Source organism: Mustela nivalis (genome assembly GCF_964662115.1).
Source record: "Mustela nivalis genome assembly, chromosome: 18".
Lineage (NCBI taxonomy): Eukaryota > Metazoa > Chordata > Mammalia > Carnivora > Mustelidae > Mustela > Mustela nivalis.
In genome coordinates this window covers 7,517,237-7,536,616 of record NC_139037.1, presented here as the reverse complement: position 1 = coordinate 7,536,616, position 19,380 = coordinate 7,517,237, and the positions used below count along the sequence as shown (strand labels likewise).

General features: G+C 42.8%; 1 long non-coding RNA gene across 1 annotated transcript in view; it reads right to left on the bottom strand.

Annotated features, from left to right (window-relative positions):
• The window catches only part of LOC309853223, a 572,893-nt gene that overhangs the window by 294,424 nt on the left and 259,089 nt on the right, over positions 1-19,380 (bottom strand). The window contains exon 4 of the long non-coding RNA XR_014305583.1: positions 1,145-1,231. This is a non-coding gene — a long non-coding RNA (uncharacterized lncRNA). The remainder of the gene's footprint in view (positions 1-1,144; positions 1,232-19,380) is intronic.

The following is a 19,380-nucleotide window of genomic DNA, read 5'->3' as shown; positions in this document are numbered from 1 at the left end:
CAAGTAAGGAAGCAGGAAGGTGCTAAAAGATCTGGGGAAAATTAACCAAGGCAGAAGAGCTGTAATAGGAAGAAGTCAACAGTGTCAATCAGCGAGTCTAAGATAATGTAAGGAGCTCCAGTGAAATATTCTGCTAGAATCAATATCTAACTGGTCTGTCTGTGGACATAGAAGCAGTAAGACAGGCAGTGGAAGGACTGCCTCAGATCAGACATGTGCTCTAGCAATAGAATGAGCTTTCTTCAAATCTATGAGAAAGATAAAGGTCACATGGCCCAGCCATGAGCCACCAGGCTGTCTTGAACTAAGTGATGGATCAAGACAGTGGCCTGAGATAGATGCAGATCCAGGCTGCATTCACAGGATCAAATGAAAGCATCAGGTAAACCTCCACGCATACCTACCCATGAGAAAAGAGGGGGACCAGGAGGCATTTATTTGACAAATATTTATTGAGATTTTTCTATGTGCCTGGCCCTGGATATAGAGTTGCAGGCAAGAAAAAGGTGCGATCTCCGCTGAGTTTATAGCCTAGAAAGATAGACTGTTGAGACACAGCTAAGCCTCTGTTTAGCCCTGCTATAATATCCACCGGTGCAGCAAGTACTGCTGATCTTTTTACAGTCTTCCTACTGAAAATGTGGTCCACAGACCAGTAGCAGTAGCAGCAGCAGCAGCAGCTGGGAACTTGTTAGCAAAACAGAATCTCCAACTTCCACCCAGAACTCCTGGATCAGAATCTGCACTTTGACAAGATTCCCAGGGGATGCATATGCTCATTAAAGTTTGAGAAGCTGTGGTCTGCAAACCTTCCTTGCAGACCAGGGTCTTTGGTGTATCCCACCAGGCACACAGGGGCTATCACTTCCTGCCACAGACATCCTCACAGATATGAAGGTTATACCAGAATCAGCAGAGATCAGGCAAAGTGTATTCTCAGGAGCTCCTGGAAATAATTACCGTTCTCTTAATAATAAATGAATAGGCTGCAGTCCCAGAACACATTGAGAACAAAGCAAAACATGTCAATATAAAATCCAGCAAATAAAACAATCAATTTAAAATAGATTTCTCTAAATGGTTTGCCTGCTTGGGCTAAGTGCCCTGCCTCTGGACTCCCATGGTATGCTGTGCTTATTCCTACCTCAGTCTTTATTCTTTGATCTTGAAATTTTCTATTTCTGTGTCTGCCTCTTATTCTAGACTATAAGTTCTTTGAGGATCCTCTTTTCTGAAAAGACAAAAGGGGCAAAACAGAAGGATTAGAGGCAGTTGTGAAACACTGGGGGAAAACAAACAAACAAACAAACAAACAAAAACAGTTCTCTGTGTGAAATACTTTTAACAGAAGAATAACAATACATACAATTCTAAATTCTTCCCTGAGGATGCACTGGTAAGTCTCTTCCCCCTTCCATCCCTCTGTAAAGTTCTCCATTTTTGGTGTCTCATGTCAGCAATGGTCATTTGTCAGCCCAGTGAGGAGAGGATTCTCTTCTAAGACTTGCCAGATATTCACTAAAGACAACAGAAGATACTCAGGTGTCTACACCCTTCAGTGACATCTACCCACACTGACTCTGGGCTTGGCCACCTAACTTACTTCAGCGGATGGGACAGAAGAAAACTTAATATAAGCAGATGCTTAAAGAGTCCTTTCCATTTATTCTCTCTCATTTCTGTTGTCTTCAGCATGGAACAAGTCTGGACTTGTCTACTGGGAGATAAGAAGACACATAGAAGCAGAGTCCAGAACATGTAGGAAAAGTCCATCAAGTTCAGCAAAGCTGCCTAACCAGCTCACACCTGACCTTGCAGAAATCAGTGAGCTCTATCAAGCCCAGCTCAAGCCAGTAGAATCACATAACCAAATGCAAAGTCAGAGCTAAATAAATGCTCCTCACATTGAATTAGTCGGCTTGGGGTTGTTGGTTACACAGCAATAGCTAACTGCTACAAGTCACCAAGTAGAAGAACTTCCACTCAGAGCATCTAATTCCTTTCACACAGGAACCCTCTTTGTATTTGAATTCCTTGCTCACGCTGAGTGTACTTTAAATTTGGTTCAAGCAAAATAAATAAATAAATAAATAAATAAATAAATAAAGATCCATACAAACACACCCTGCCTTTAAGCATGCTCACATTTTGGTGATAACCTGGATAGTTACTTGGAAGTTGCTTTGAGTCAAGAAATGATCCCCAGAGGCTACTAACAGCAGGAACATTTTTAGGAGCAGTCTTGTTTATCATTGTCAATAGAGAATAACTGTGTAAATTATAGCCTGTGTGGGTAGGAGGAGTAGAAAACAAAGGCACCTACAATTAAAAGGGAGAATTTCTTAAAGACGCATTTATCAGAACCCTCTAGTTGTCAAGGGCAGAAACCAAATTCAGACCAATGTAAGCCCAACATTAAGCTTGTGTTGACTCCCTTGACAGAGACAGCTTCTGTGGATGTTGAGACACACTGATGCTGGGGCTCTAACGTTGTCTGTTGTTTGTAGTTTCGCCATGAGCAGACATCCCCTTCGAGCATCTGGGGAAGAGGTCCACAAGCAGCAATGCCTCATCTCATCCCTGTGTAACCTGGAGGCCCTGAGAAAGAATAGTTTTCCCAGCAAGGCCCAGGGAGGTCTCTGATCTGCTGGATTTGGCCCTGCTGAACCACAAGTCAAGCACAGTTGAACTAATCATGCTGGATGGAAAGGTGCTGCAGTCTGATTGGCCAGATGTGGTGATGAGGTCAAGTGACAAGGTCAGCCCTTCCTGAATGACATGGAGTGGGAGAGGAGCGGTTTTCCAAGTAGGGGTTCTGGGTAAACTAAACAGCCTGATGACTGATGTAGGTGGGGGAATATCACAGGATTCAAGGAGTAGGTGGATAGGCAGGCTCATGTTTGCCGTGGATACCACGGCAGACCTGAGGCCAGCAGCCCCAGAGGGATGCTGTGGGCATACGCTGGCTCCTAGAGCCCAGGCTGTGAGTCTCTGGTTTCAAATTTTTAAATATTCCTTGAAAGGAAACCTGGTGATCTACTCCAGGTCCAATAATGCACTCCCGATTCCACCTTCTGTCATATGGAGGGGATTGGAAACATTGTGCAGACACCCAAAAAGCTACTGTCAAAGGTCTCTGCCTTCTTTTTTCTCTTCCTTCCTGTCACTTCTTTCTTCTTCCCTGCTGTTCCTGAGGATCCATTCCTTATACCCAGGAGTAGGTGAAAATATTTGCAAACTGAAGATTTGTTTTTTAAAAAAAAATCATGGTGCCCCTGAAATTTATTTTTCCTCTTATATCTGTTTTGCTTTCAAATCAATACACTTATCTTGTGGAACGAGTGGGAGGGAAAGACAGGCGGAAATACCCACAGAGAGACAGAGAGACAGCGAATAAACCATGACTTCTGTTCCTGACCAGCCAGGGGAGTGTCTCAAAGTGATTTGACTTCTCAGAGCATTGTTTTTCTCAACTCTTGAACCATCAGCAGAGGTTATAAAGTCTACCTCGGATAGTTGTGCAGGAATCTGCATAGCTTTCTATAACAGCATGTTCTAGTTCCACCACGACAATGATTACTACCTCTATTGTTACTACCCAAAAACCCCAGCAACAGACAAGGGGGCTCGGCTTTCGAGGCTCACTGTGGTGGGCAATTGAACATATTGTGAAAGCCAAGTGTCTTTCAGTGAATCTGAACCCAGGTCAGTGGTCTGAAGACTGAGAAGCTGGCTGTGCCCTCCCACTTTTGTCTTAGTGCTTCTTTGAGTGCATGTGCACAGCTCTGATTTCTGACTTTCTCTCTGCCTCTCTCTGTATCTCTTTGTTGTGTTGTCTGTGTTTTATTGTCTCTTCATTTCCTCTCCCAGACCATTTCCTTGGGTCCCCTGCCCTACTCCCTTTCCTTAGTGGCCTTGGCATTCCCCAAATAGCACCCCTCCCCTCTTGCTTCTACACACAAGCTGGTCCATCCTATGCTTCCTTTCCCTGTCAAAAACAGCCGTTTCCTGTCTTGACAGCTTAAACAAACACATTTTAAAAGGTGGCTTGTGCCAACCTCTGGATACTCGAATGAATGTAGCTGGCTGATACTCTGCAAGAGTGAGGGGTCACCCAGCTTGCTAAACCTGAGGCCCCTATGTGGGCACGAAGCCCCCAAAGGGGCCACCTGGCTGCTGTCATGCAGCCAGAGGTCTTGTCCACACCTGCCCTGGGAAACATGGGGAGCAGCTGGGCCAAAGTAGGCACCCTGCTAGTTGTTCGCAGTGGGCCTTCAGGGAGTTTCCAAGATCAGCTTTGATGAAACTGAAAAGGTTGAATCATTAAATGTTTGGAGAATGTGAAGCTGGCACCCGGCCCTGTGTTTTCTGTAATATCAATTATTCCCGGAGCCCGCTGCTGCTCCCTGGGCTGGGAGGTGCTCGGAAGGAGGGCATTATCACCAGCTCACCTTTAAGCCGCAGGAGCAACACCCTGGGTGAGGGACTGTGTGGGTGGTCTGAAGACAGACTCGAAGGGCACCGGAGGGGCCGCCCAGCCAGGAGGGGCCGAAGTGGGAAGAAGAGAGATGGAGAGTGAGCAGGTAACCCCCATCATTGCCGCTAGTTGTTCCTCTGCAACTGGTTATACAGACATCCAACAGGTACCCATTATGTGGATGGTGCTTGCAAATAAATGATGGGCCTCTGCTCACATGTCTGGGGGGAGGGCATAATTACTACTTCTGTCCCAGGAAATTTCATCCCTGGGTACACTCTCAATTTCTATCTGCATATCTAGCTCCCAGCCGTGGTCAGACTTCTCCGAATTCCAGCATTCTACCTCTGACCGTGTTCTTGTTATCTCCTCTGGGATGTATTAGATGGACCCAGACTCAGTGTGTGTGAGGTTACACCCAAGTTCTCCCTGCCACACACCTGTCCCTGGTCTTTCTCAGGAACTGACTCCACCCGCCTGTTGCACAAACCAGTTCCTGGACAGAATCCTCACCCCCTCTGTTTCACTCACCTCCATACTCATTTCCTCCTAGGACAGATCAGTCCACCTCTTAACAACATCACCAACACAACCGATGACTTCTTTGTCTCAGCTACCCCCAGTTCTGATGCAACTCGCTGGGCTCTCAAAGGCAGACTCTCCTCCTGGATCTCTCTCCAACCAGCCTGCCATGTGCGCAGAGTAATCCTTCCGAGATGCAGGTGTGATTGAAACACCCCCCCAGCCTACTCAGAACCCTTCTGAGGATAATGAGCCAGAAATCTTCAGAAAGTCCCAGAAGCCATGCGCTAGCCCCTCTGTCCTCTCTGTTCTGGCCTTTCTCCTTCTCTCAGTTCCGTGAAAGCACCAGGCTCCTGTTTGCCTGTGTCACCCCTTCCAGAAAGGAATACCTTTCTCCACACTTCTGCCACAATTTTTGTATAGGTAATACCATTGATCTGTAAAGCAAAAGGCTAAAAGTTTATACAGAATTCTCCAACACACTCTGTCCCTGTCTACCCAGTTCCTCCCCATACTCAATCCCCACCTCCAAATGCTTTAAGAGATTTTTAAAGCATAGCCAAGCACATTCACATATGTATTATATTCTTTCCAGTTTTACACAAAGGGGAGCACAATTTATATGCAGATCTGTCTTGCTTCCTCTTTTCACTAAACAATTTACCTTAGAGATAATTCCATCTCAGTACACAAGCTGATGTCTCTTTTCATAGCTGCATAGTATTCTACTCTATGGCTGTTCCATAATTTATGTAAACAATGCCCCCATTCCCAAAGCTATATGTCATCTCTTTTTTTTTCTACTTTAAATAACATTGCAGCAAATAATAATATGCATATAGCACTAGGAGGAAAGTCTAGCTAAGAATTAAAATCCTACAAGAGGAACAGTGGGATCTAAAAGATCATGCACTCACAATTCAGATAAATGTAGCTAAATGCCCTCCATGGGGGTCTTAAATGACATTCTCACTCATAAGAGCCTGTTTTCTACAACCTTGTTAGAAGATTTTGGGGGGGGGGGTCACTCTGGTAGGCAAAAATAGATTCTCCAATTTCTTCTTTAATGCCATAAAGACTGAACAATTAACCAGTACGACCTTTGCACACATGGTATCTGAGCAGGACCCCAGAGTATATAAATGAAGCTGCTCACAGTCTGAAGCAACTAGACTCAGGACACCTGGACCCAGGGACCCGGTAGCCTAGGGCATCAATTTCTCAGCAATCTGTATGTAACACCAGTTGGAAACTATGATATTTAAAAAAAAAAAAAAAAGAATGTTATTGGTCCACTTTTATCAGTAAAGGACCCATTATCATTAATTGGGTCTTTCGTCCAATTAACACACAGGCGTATTTGGGGGCAGAGGAATTGGCTGGAGTAACCAAGGAACTAAGGATGGAGAAGAGGAAGATGGAAAGGATACATAGTGAAGGCTCATTAACAAACAAACAAACAAACAAACAACCTTTCCCATCCGTGCATGCTCAAGTACAACCTCATACTCATGTGCTTGACAAAACAGCAGCATAGGTACCAGACCAGATAGGCTCGCTTGAGGGTTTGGAAGGTCACAGTGAGTAAGAGCACAGACTAAGGACCAATGGTCTTGGCACAAATCCTACCTCCAGCACTGGTTGTGTTGCCTTACAGAACATCCTTGGTCTCTCGCTGTGATTCAGTTGCTTCATTTGTCATATAGGGATTAATAATTTCATAGGACCATTAGGATTAAATCAGACAAGCTATATAGAGAGCGTAGCATTGTGCCTGGCACCCTAGATAAAGCATATCAATTCTTCCATCATGACAATGATGGTAGTTCTTATTTGTGGCAGTAAAGTGTGACTACAGCTTGCCCATCAGTGTGAGCTATGTAGGCCTGGGGTGAGATGGACCAGTGCTCTTCCCAGGATCTGGCTTCACTAGTTCCCTATCACGGGTAATTTCAACTGTCAGTTTCCTCCCCTTTCAAATGGGGGTGATAAGAGGAAACCCACAGGGCTTTTATCAGGATGGCAGGAGGGAATATAAATTGAGTGCTGAGCCCCTAAGAGACTGCTCAGGAGGCAAGAGCACCTTCCAAAACTTCAGCATCCAGTGGACAGCCAGGCACAAAGGAAGTGCTAGGAAATGTTTGTAGGGCTTTGTTTGCTCAAATGTTTCCTTGCTATGAGAATTTGATCTGCTTTTCTCTGAAGCTTGGATACAAGAGCATACCCCTCCCAAAAAATAAGACCTGCATCTTTGTCCTCTCCAGCAGGTCGATGCTCTGGGCCAGATGGAGTCCATGATTGTGGGCACCCAGCCCTTCCCATCCAGCTCCAGAAGTCAAGGCTCTAATTCACTCTGAAAGGGCTTCAGCACCACCCCTGGGAGGTCCTTAAATGTTTTATGAGCTCCCTGAAATGCTCAGATAATTAAAAACACTTTCTTAATTTAATAGCTTGGCTTAATGAAACCAGGACTTTATGTTTTATTTGGAAAGCGGTGAACATCCCAGTCACACTTATTAATATTTTTAAGAGTATGCCCAATTGTGTCCAGGGATTGAGGGAAATCATTGCTTCAAGGGGGAAAATGGGCTTTCCTGAGTCTGTGACAAGTCTTGGGCTTATTAGAGCTCATTACATCCAGGAAGCCTGAAAACCTAAATTAGCAATCATCACATATGACGTGGCAGGCTATTATTAAGGAGGCCACTTATTATAGAAACATGGAATTATCAATTAAAAAGTAGTCCACCCAGTCCCCAAAGGTCCAATAGGATTACCTGTGCCATCTAGGCAGTCATTTCAAAGGTTAACGTGGAGAAAATAAGCCTCTGAGAACAAATGTTCTGTCAAGCCAAATAAGCACGATACCCGCAGGAGGAAAATACCATCATTCAAACAGGTCGACTATAAACCCAACTGGTTTGGAGAGACGGAGGTAACAGAAAGGGCCAGTGATCACAGAGTGTGGTCTGGGACAGTGGGGATTCTTCAGAGGGGTCTTCTTGCTTTTTCTCAGGAGTGGCCATGTGATACAGTGGGCTGGGCTGGGACCTCAAGGTCAGATGCAGTGGTTTGCTGGCAACTGCACAGCTTGGAGGAGGAAACTGTATGCATCTCTTTCCAACTCCAACGTCTATGACATCATGTTGGTCACTTGAAATCAGCCACAGTGGGAGTATTTGGCGGACATGGCAAGCCAGCGTTTTATCTTTTCTTCAGAAGGCCAATTGTTAGATACTAACAGCACCACGCTGGATATAGGTTCAAATCCTGGCTGGTCCATTGTGAATATGATCATGGGCAGTTTATTTAAATTCCTGAGCCTCTGTTTCCCTGACTATTAAAAATGGTGATCAAACACTTTCCATGTAATGTGGCTCCCGTTTTTTTTTTTTTTCTCCGTGGCAATTATCACTACCTGACATCGCAAATCTGTATCTGTTTCTATTGTTGTTGTTGTGAGGTTGTTGTTATATCTTTCTTCATAAAGCTCCTTGCTTCAGCCAACAACATTTATCAAGCACCTGCTATATCCAAGCATTATCCCAGCCACTGGGATGCCGCAGGGAACCAGAACAGAAAAAAGCCTGTACCTCTGTGGAATATACAAACAAGAAACAAATGTGTAAAGGGTATGTGCCTGAGATGGTGATAAACACTAAGGGGGAAATAAGGTGGCGCGCAGGGCAAGGTGAGATTAGAGGTGGGCATTGCAATGTTAACCAAGGCAGCCACAAGGGCATCACTGAGAAGGTGACATATGAGGAAAGAATTGCAAGAGGTAAGGGAATGATCCAGGTAGCCATGGCGGGGGGAGAGCATGCCAGACAGAGGAAAGAGCGGGAAGATAGACAAGACTGGGTCCAGAGTATGGGAAAACAACATGGAGGGCACGGGGGATGGAGCACAGGGACTGAAAGCAAGAGAAGAGAAGCAAAGCAAAGAGACGCCAGATTGCACAGGGTATTACATGCCCAGTGGTACTTTCTGCAGGGACAGAAATGTTCTCCATTGGCGCAGGCCACTAGAGGAGCCCCTGGCCACATGTGCCTGTGGAGCACTGGAAATCTCGCTTGTTCCCTGTGCAGTATAGATTTTTAATTTTATTTAACTTTAAATCATTTTAATTTAAAAAGCCACATGTGGCCAGTGACTGGATTCAGGACAGCTCAGTTACAGATCACTGTACATGATTTTGGCTATTTCTCTGCATGAGGTGAAAAACCTTTGGGGAACCAAACGAAGCAGTGCTATGATCTGCCTGAGCTTGTAAAGGTTCACTCTGGCTTCTCTACAGAGAATAAATCGTAGGAAAGGCCAGGAAGGAAGCAGCTGCAGTCACCCAGGAAGACATGTGGATGGCTTCACAATGGAAGGAACTGTGTTTTGCTCTCTCCTCTGCTCCCAGCACCAAAAATATTAACTAGAATCTAATAGGTGCTTAATGATTAGGGTGCTGGGAGGAGGTGAGATCAAACTGAATTAAGAAAATAAGCTCGGTATTGGCTCACCTAATGCCAAAATAGTTAAGAAAACTTAACTATTAAATCTGTTAACATTCAAGCATTAGTCTTCAAGTTGGTAATAGAGTGGGCTCCGGAAAATTCTAAGGCACAGGATGTGAAAATGGAAACAGGATCTCTCAGATGTCAAAGTGGTAATGTGTTGGTCATTGAAACTCTCTTGATTGTAGATTTGTGTGTCTGACTCTCCAGGATGGTGCAACTAACCTCCGAGTCTCCATACAAATGTGAGTCATTTTAATGAAGGAAAACCTAAAGATCCCCCCTGGCTTCATTTCTGTGATGCTCCAGTCCACACTACAAGAAGGTGTGTTTCCTCCAAGCTACTAATCATTTCTATGTTTCTTAATGTCCCCAAGAACCGGCCCATATTTAGAAAAAACAGTGTCTAGGATTCTATAACAGACTACATGTAAAAGTTGCTCGTATCATAAGTTTATCTTCTCTCGTGGCTTCACATGATTTCAAGAAGAATGCATGTTCCAAGAGAGAAGCCATCAAGCACTTCTGTCGTTTGAGTGTTGCAGAAAACAATGCTTAGCAAGAAACCACTCTGGGAAGATGAGATTGAAGAGACCAATTTGTATGGGACAATGGGACATACGCAGCAAAATAATCATTAAGTCACAATCAGTTTCTTTAGAGCAACTGACAAGTCAAAACAAGAAGCATCCCTGGTTGCTCTCCCAGAGCTCTCAGCATAGGCCCATACTGGTGAAATTCAAATCTTTTTCTTTTATTCTTGAGAGATTCCTTTAGCCAGATATTATCCCATAACCTAGTCTTGTGCATTGTCATTTGCAACCAAACAAAATATAGCCCAAACATAAATATTTACTTTGTTGGGGCCAACTGGTGACCACATCAATGCTTATCGCCACTGCTTACTCACAACCCCCTTCCCCCCATCATTTCCTACAAATGTAATCAGTTCTGTTACTTCACTGTCCTCTAAGGCTTGAGTATCAATTCAAAAATTCTAATGCTCTTCCACTGTACCGCATGTTCTATACGTCCTTATGCCCAACCAAGAGTCCAAAAAAAAAAAAAAAAAATTTATCGAGCAGATACTCTCTGCAAGTCAATCCCTCAGAGACGCAAAGATACGAGGCAAGGTTCATGATTTCAAGAAGCTCAGTATATTAAATCACATATATCCTCCATTGACTCAACTGGAGAATAAATGTCTTATTAAATGATTTGAAAACAGAGTTGAATTCACTGAATACCCATTTCCACTGTGATGCCTCAGGATGATGAGTATCTTCCACTTCTCCTTTTCCACTTGTCCAATTCCCCGTCACCTTTCAAGAAGGGGCTCACATGTCAGGGTGCCTGGGTGGCTCAGTGGGTTAAGCCTCGGCCTTCACCTCAGGTCATGAACTCAGGTTCCTGGGATTGAGCCCCGAATTGGGCTCCCTGCTCAGCGGGGAGCCTGCTTCCCCTCCCTCTCTGCCTGTCTCTCTGCCTACTTGTGAACTCTCTCTCTGTCAAATAAATAAAATCTGTTTTAAAAAAAGAAAAAGAAGGAGCTCACATGTTTTACTCAGCTTGGGTAAGTCAGGAAATCTTACTTAAATATTAACTCCCTCTTTTATGTCACTGCCTTGCTGAGTATGTGTTTCTCTTACGGCCTTAATCACTCCATAGTAAATTGTATTATTGATGTTTCAGCCTTCTTCAGGAGACTCAGGCTCCACAAGTGATAGTCCTTGACTTTTTCATTTCTACACTTGGCATCTACTTCAGTTCCTGGCCCAGCACATGCTTGTCACCTGAGTATGATGAACATGTGAGATTGTTTTTATACTATGTTTATGCTCCTCTGCATGGAAACATACATTTAGTCTGTTTTCTGATTCAATCTCCACTCTCTATTCAAGTCCAGCTTAAAACACACCGTTTAGACGATACCTTGACCCAACTCACTTATTTTGGTATTTACCCAGAATTCCCGTGAGATACAAAGGAAGACAGCACATAAGCCAAAGCATTCCATTTAGGTTTCAAAGTCTGCATGTGTCTGGAGTTGGCACATAGATCTGCCCTACCTCTACAAAACAGTATTCACCTCACTACATGACAAAACATTCCCATAGTTATTATCATCCTTCTGGCCAAGGAACCCATATTTTAAACTTTCCTTTGTCTGTTTGTTTGGCTTGTTTGAATCTCAGACTGCATTAATAAGACTTCCTTTACCTTTCTAGAATTCTAATCAGCATGGATAACCAGAATTGCTGTTCTTGGTTAATAAAATTCCAGCCCAAACCAAGAAAATTAAGATACTTTCTTAGACTCTGCCACCATTTCACTGAGAAATGCATAAATAATTTATGTGTTTGAAATATTAAAACTGATTTTAGGAACCAGGAATAGTTTCATGGGTTTCCAGAAGTATACAGACCATGGATACCCAAACACAGCATGGGACAAGATTAGTAATCATGAGTAGCCTGATTGTAAACAACATGCCAGACACTCCTTGCTTGGGGTCTGCCACTTACTACAGAACCTTGGAAAAGTCATATGATCTCTCCAAGCTTCAGATTCCTCTATATATAAAACAGGGAGATTTGGAATAAGTCAACCGAGTAGACAGCAGCTTCTTCTCCCAAAGGCTTCCATAAACCTGGATTGGTGGAGGGGCGCCTGGGTGGCTCAGTGGTTTGGGCTGCTGCCTTTGGCTCGGGTCATGATCTCAGGGTCCTGGGATCGAGCCCCGCATCGGGCTCCCTGCTCCGCAGGAAGCCTGCTTCCCTCTCTCTCTCTCTCTGCCTGCCTCTCTGCCTACTTGTGATCTCCGTCTTTCAAATAAATAAATAAAATTAAAAAAAAAAAAAACCTGGATTGGTGGAGTATTAATTTGTTGGCTTTTTAAATTTCTCCTTTTCTTTCCCAGTGTGAGCTCTCCTCCCTTTCAAGGGGGGGCTGGATTACAGAGATCTGTAGGATTTAACAACATAATGAACATGCTTCTTACTAAAGTCTCCAGTGCAATTTTTTGGAACATGGTACTGCCCACTAGGTGGTAAGAAACTATTACTATTTTTCATACTTCCTTTCGCCCATTCTTTTTTCCAACTTTTTTTGCACACAACAACCCAGGCTACTTCAGAGTAGGGAGCACTAGATTTTAAGGAAGAAATTTAATAGGATTGTGTGGGCAGGAGAAGGAAGAATTAAGGCAAGTGAGCTTGTGGGTTTCCATAAATCATGTAGAATTTAATTGGAAGTGGCGGTGTTTTCTATGGCTGGAAGACAAGAGAACGGAGGCCGTTCATTACATTGATATGTCAGTCCCCATCAGGAGAGATTGAGAACTGGAGAGAAGGCCAGCGGAGACTGATCATTCATTACTTCAACTTAAGCAAATCAATTAGTTGTTGATGAAGGCTCATGAGGAATCTACACTGTGCTATGTTCATAAGCAGGATTATTGGTTGAAGTAGAGCTACTAAGATGGGTTTGGAGTGATTTTCCCTGTGAAATGTGATATTCCAACCCCCTCTTGGGCTCACACTGGAAGAGAAAAGAAGAAATTTAAAAAGTCAACAAATTAATACTCCACCAATCCAGGTTTATGGAAGCCTTTGGGAGAAGAAGCTGCTGTCTACCCGGTTGACTTATTCCAAGTCTCCCAGTTCCATCATAAACAGAATTCATAGTTGGCTCTAAGAAGTGATGAAACCCCATCCCTTCTGATTTTCACCTTCACAATACTGTAGTTGCTTCTCACTAGCCTTTTCCAGCCTTCTGCCCTACTCCTTCTAGGAGATAGGGAGGTGCCGATCACTGTTTTAGCACTCTGTATTGGATCGTTTTCAATCATCTCATGGTCTGTGAATTGCCCAGGTGAAAAGCTGTAGGCAACACTGGTCAACAGTTTATGAAAGGAGCAAAGACTTGAGAAAAACCTTTCCTCATGCACTATTTGTTGGAACTTTATTTTTTTTATTTTTTTTTTTTAAGATTTTATTTATTTATTTGACAGAGAGAGATCACAAGTAGACAGAGAGGCAGGCAGAGAGAGAGAGAGGGAAGCAGGCTCCCTGCTGAGCAGAGAGCCTGATGCGGGACTTGATCCCAGGATTCTGAGATCATGACCTGAGCCGAAGGCAGCGTAACCCACTGAGCCACCCAGGTGCCCTTGTTGGAACTTTAGACCATGATCTTTGCATGATTCTAAAATGAGAATGTGATATAATGACATGTCAATATGCACATATACTCATTACCGAGAACTATGAATCTCCTGGGGTGATCCACCCCATTGAGAATAAAGATTTCTGTCCCGAGCTGCTTTGTCATTAGATTGCTAAGCTGCAACACTTCAAAATTTTGAGTTGGCTTTAATTCCATTTTGTGAGAATACAGTCAGAACCTCTAGTATATTAAATATCTTATTAATTATTAATGTAATAAAATCCTTAGTAATGTTTTAACATGCAGCTAATTGCAGCCACATCTGAATCCTTAGGAGTCACTGCTTACAAGTTATCCCACAGGTCTGAGAACACAGAAGCTTTTTTTTTTAAAGCCATACATCTTCATAGCAGACATGTATTATACTCATATAATGAAGTGGTTGTCTGACTAGCTATGTAACAACTCAGGTGTTTTTAAATAAGTAGAAAAGATGTAACATGGAAACTTAATTCTGCTCCTGGAACAGGTTGATAAATCTAGCCAAACATCTTTATTTTTTTAAAGTACATTAAGGGAACATTTTTATTTAGTAGAGTCATACATCTTCACATTATTGGGAAGTGTGTTCTTATATTGTGTTTTTGTCTTCAGAATTGCCTTAGGAAGACATCCTTTCACTGGGAGTCCTATTGATGTTATTCTGGGGGAGGAAACTGCTCAAACTTGATTTGAATTAATTGGGCACTGCAGAATGGTGTCTTTATGCCCCTCACCACCAAAGGCTTTGTCTACAGAAGAGTTTTGCTTTTAAAAGAATGGACAAGATTTTTGAAACTGGATGATGAATACATAGTTTGCCAAACGATTCTCTCAACTTCTGTGTACTTTGAAAATTTCCATAATAAGTAGTTCTTTAAAAGGAACTGGCAATAAAAGGGGAAAGAGATATCTATGAGAAAACTATTAAAATTCACTTCCCATAGAGACATTAACACTCTGAGCTAGGGATAGTCCTAGACTCTGAGCTGAGGGATAGTGTGGAAACAAGACAGTCCTCAAGGAACTCATTCCCTGGTTGAAGTGAGAGATACTTGCTATGGACTGAAGTGTCCCCCTCAGAATTCATATGTTGAAATCTAAATCCTAATGTGACCATTTTGGAAGTAAAGCTTTTGGGAGATAATTAGGTCAAGAGGGTGGAGCCCTTATGAATTGGATTAGTGTCCTTATAAAAAAAAAAGATGAAGTGAGAAAGATGATCTTTCTCTCTTTCGCTATATCAGATGAAATGCAATGAAAAACTGGCCACCTGCAAACGAGGAAGAGAGCTCTCATGAGACATCAAATCTGCTGGCATCCTGACCTTGGACTTCCTAGGCTCCAGAACTGTGTGGAAGGAGTATTTGTTGCTTAGGCTCCTCAGTCAATGGTATTGTGAAAGCTGCCTGACCTGACTGAGACACCACTCTTAAGTATAGCTCTGGAAACCACACAAAAGCTATGATGGGCTGAACGGTACCACAGTCAAACTGCCCTGGGAGCAAAGTGGAAGGGAAATTTATTTTAACTGTAGGACTCCAGGAAAATTTCCTAGAGAAGGTGATAAAAGAAGGTGATCATGACTTCAAAATTCCAAGGACGGTATACATAAAAGAGTGCAAATACAGATTAAGAAGGATGAAGAGACAGGCAGTGTTCCATGTTCCCTGTCCCTGAGAAAGGATCAAGGGGGATGTCAGAGTTGGTGGTTAGTAAGATTCAGAGGGAAATGAGGCTATAAAGCAGAGTTAAAGGCACATTATATTCAGAGCATTAAATCTCAGGATGAAGCATGTGAAATTTAACTGGGGGAATTAGAAGCTCATTCAAGGGATGGGATAAAGGAGTATAATGCTCCCGATTTGCTTATAAAAAAATAATGTTGGTAGCAATGTGAAGGATTTCAGGGTTGAAACTGAATTTTAGCCAGAAGTTAGCTCATTAGCCAGAGTGCCTTCAGCAATTTTAGAGCAAAGCAGCGAGCCTGCATGAGGTTGGGCGGCAGTGGATGAGAGAGGGTTAGCTGTATGCAGGACGCTGGGAAAGGTTTAGACAAAACTCAGCACACTAATTGGGTGCAATGATGCAGAGCATGTTGCTACATCACTAGTTGCCAGACTCCCAAACTGTACCCACCCACCTATGATTTAGAAGGGTTTTCTTGTTCTAATCAATCCCAGCTGGAAACGGGCACCTCGCTCAACTGGAAGATCAAAGAAGGGGCAGAAAAAGTCAGACAGAAAGAGAGAGAGAACCAGAAAGAGAGAATGAATGGACCATGTGGGATGAGGAGAGGAAGATTCCAGAGAAAAGGAACCACTGATGGACAAAACAAGGACAGTCCATTCAAGACCTTTTTCAGGGAATATGCACAGCTGAAGAGACCAGATAGATCTTGTTGCCATAGCAACACAGCCTCTTTCCAGCTGGCTTTCTCATTTAGGTACCATGACTCCTGCAAGCTGAGAGTCACCCACGGTCTGGAACTTCTTCCTGGGCCTCACTTGGACCTGTTTCACTGCCTATTAACTAATGATTGAGGAAGAAGTCAAGGCTAGAACATGAATCAAAGAGAATCACTAACACCAAAATGGTGCCTCTAAGTGAAGTAGAAGCTTTCAGAGCCACTGGTTATTTATTCTTATCAACATCCCTAAGATTTTTCTCACATTTATAAACGATGGAATTGGGGTACAAAGAGGTTACATTTTGTGTTTCGTTTTGTTCGATTTTGTGTTTTTGTTTTGTTTGATTTTGTGTTTTTGTTTCTCCCCAAGGGTTCCGTGGGAGCTGGAATTTGACTCAGGTGTGTAATCTTCAATGCGGTACTTAAGGGGATACTGTGACACTGCCCCACAGGCATAGGCCTTGAATCCCAAGCCCCAGTGTCTTCCATTCATTCACTCGGTAATCATATGTTGAATGTCAACTAAATGTCAGGCACTGTGCTAGGCACTGGATAAATGGTGTCTATATGTAGAAGAAATTACTGCTCTCACAGAAATTACAGTCTGGTGAGACAGAAAAACCTTTCTCAAATAATAATACCAAAGAAAGAAAGCTAAGACCAGCACTCTAGGGAGAGAAGCACTGTCTGATTACCATTTACAGTGATCTAGGGATATTTACTAAGCACCTATTCCAAGAAAAACCCTCTTCTAAACCCTGAAGATACAGAGAGAATGTGGTGTGTCCTCCAGGAACTCGCTGTCCAGAACAAGAAGGAGCATGTAGACAGAGCAAAGCAGTGTGATGGGTGTCAATAACATGAGGCCCAGCAGAGTAATTTGCCATTTGGAGACACAGACCTAGGACCAGAGAAAGGTTCTCAGAGGCTTTTACCTTTGAAATGGCTGACAAAGAAAGAATAGAGGTTCCTTAGGCCCATGTAGAAAAATGCCTTCGATATGGTACACAGAGTGAGTGTTTGAATGGCAGATCTTATAAATAAAGAGGGTCTCTGAGTTTACAGCCCTACTGCAGCATGTTGGTGGAAACTTTGGTTTTTTGTTTTTGTTTTTGTTTTATTGTGGCTGAGGGCTATTTTCATTGCCACAGACCAGCTGTGTATATCTAAACCAATGAGTATCAATCTCTCCTTAAATTTAAAAAAAAAAAAAAACATAAATGCTGTAATTAAGGAAAAGTGAATTGGGGGAAATTGGAGGGGGAGACAAACCATGAGAGACTGTGGACTCTGAGAAACAAACTGAGGGTTTTGGAGGGGAAGACGTGGGGGGTTAGGTGAGCCTGGTGGTGGGTATTCAGGAGGGCATGGACCGCATGGAGCACTGGGTGCCATGCATAAACAATGAATTTTGGAACACTGAAAAAATAAAATAATTTTTTTTAATGCTGTAATTAAAGAAAGTCTCAGTTTTGACCAGGAAAGTGTATTCAAATTTGAGAACTGAACCTCTGTCTTGATCCATGAGGGGAGAAACTCAGCACCATCTCCCTCACTGTCTCCTGGTGGCCAACAGGAAGCACTAAGTCTGACTATAGATGACAGAGGACCTCAGATTTGCAGCCAGGACACTCAGTCACGTTGTGTGGTGAGGATCAAGTTCAAAAACTCCTCCATGGCTGGAAAGAGTTTATTTTAACCAAAGAAGCTAGGGGTCGATGGCCTCTCAAATGAACAGATAAGGCAAACAGAGGGTTCTTGTCAGAAACAAATGTTATGTCTCTCCCTCCCGAAAAGCTTACAGATATTATCAGTAGGAGTCTAGTTGGGCCTAAAATGAGTCCCTGAGAAGTAATATTAACCAGACGCTTGGCAGATCGTTTATTTATCTCCCCCTAAATTCAATAAAGAGACCCATATATAAATAAGGGAAAATAATGCAACTGTTAGTAATTTATCACTGGATAGAAGGCCATTGTTGCCCTTATCTCTTCAATGATGTTCTATTTCCACTGGTAATGAATTACAGGGTTGCCACATCCTTCCCTTGTGACAGTGGAGACAAGCTAGGTGCTACAGCTCAGACCCTGTGTTCCAGAGACCTAGGGACAGCCATCTTGGGCCCATGTCCTCTGCCCTTGGGTCAGAACTAGAATGCTCCACCCACTCTGCTTAGGAAAAAAAGACATTATTTCTAAAAAAAGAAAAAAAAAATATATATATATAGATAAATAGACAGATAGATAGATATAGATATATCTATCTATATATTTATTTTTTAGGTGCCTCTGAGGAAGGCATGGTTAAGGGCTCATTAATGAGGCAGCATTTTATTCATTATACCCAGAGTTCCCAGCTTCCTTTTGGCCATACTAAAAGAATATATTCAACTTGGATTCAGAAAAATGAGTGAGAGAGCAGCATTTGGAATTTATGAGAGCTAGAGGTCTAGGAATCAAAGGGTGGCTTATTTGTTTGACCAAGCTGTTAATTTTATTGGCGATGCTAATGATGACGATCATAGGTAGTATTTACTGCATCCTTATCATATTTCAGGCATCATTTAAAGCACTTTATGTGGGCTTTTTCATTTAATTCTTCCTACAAACTTATGGGTATTATATTTAATTTTTATTTTAAAAAGCAGGAAACTAAGTACTTCATCCTCTGTTTCAGAGCCAGTTAGCTGTGAGGGAGAACCTGAATCCAGCAGTCTGACTCTATCACCCTTCCTGTTAGCTGAGTTTGAGGATTTACCTTCTGGTTGATGTACATGATGAGGAAGTGAGGCCAAAACCACTGGTTCATATCTTATAGAGAAAACCAAATAGACTTCTTAGGGCTACTAGAGCATCAACATTTTCAAGACAAATGGTGACATAGCCAGGCTTGAATTTTAGGAATCCCAACCTCTGAAAGCACTGTAGGAAACAGAGAAGAGTGAGAATAGAGAGTCTGTGAGGTGGGAAGCTAAACAGGCCACTGGGTAGTTGAAGTAGAAGAAGGTGAGGACTTCAAAGAAGGTAATGACCATGAGGATGGACAGAAGGGCATATTCCAAGGGACTAACCGATGGAATATTCTTACACTATGCATGAATTGTTCATGTCAGAAGGCCACCTCCAAGCCCCCTATCTTAGTAGCATCTTTCATCAGTCTCTTAAGAAGTGTATCCTAGATATTTTGTTTGGCTACTTTAGATCCTTTCTCAATCCTTTCTGACATTCCTAGGGAAGAGAAGGACCATCTTGAAGCATTAGTAT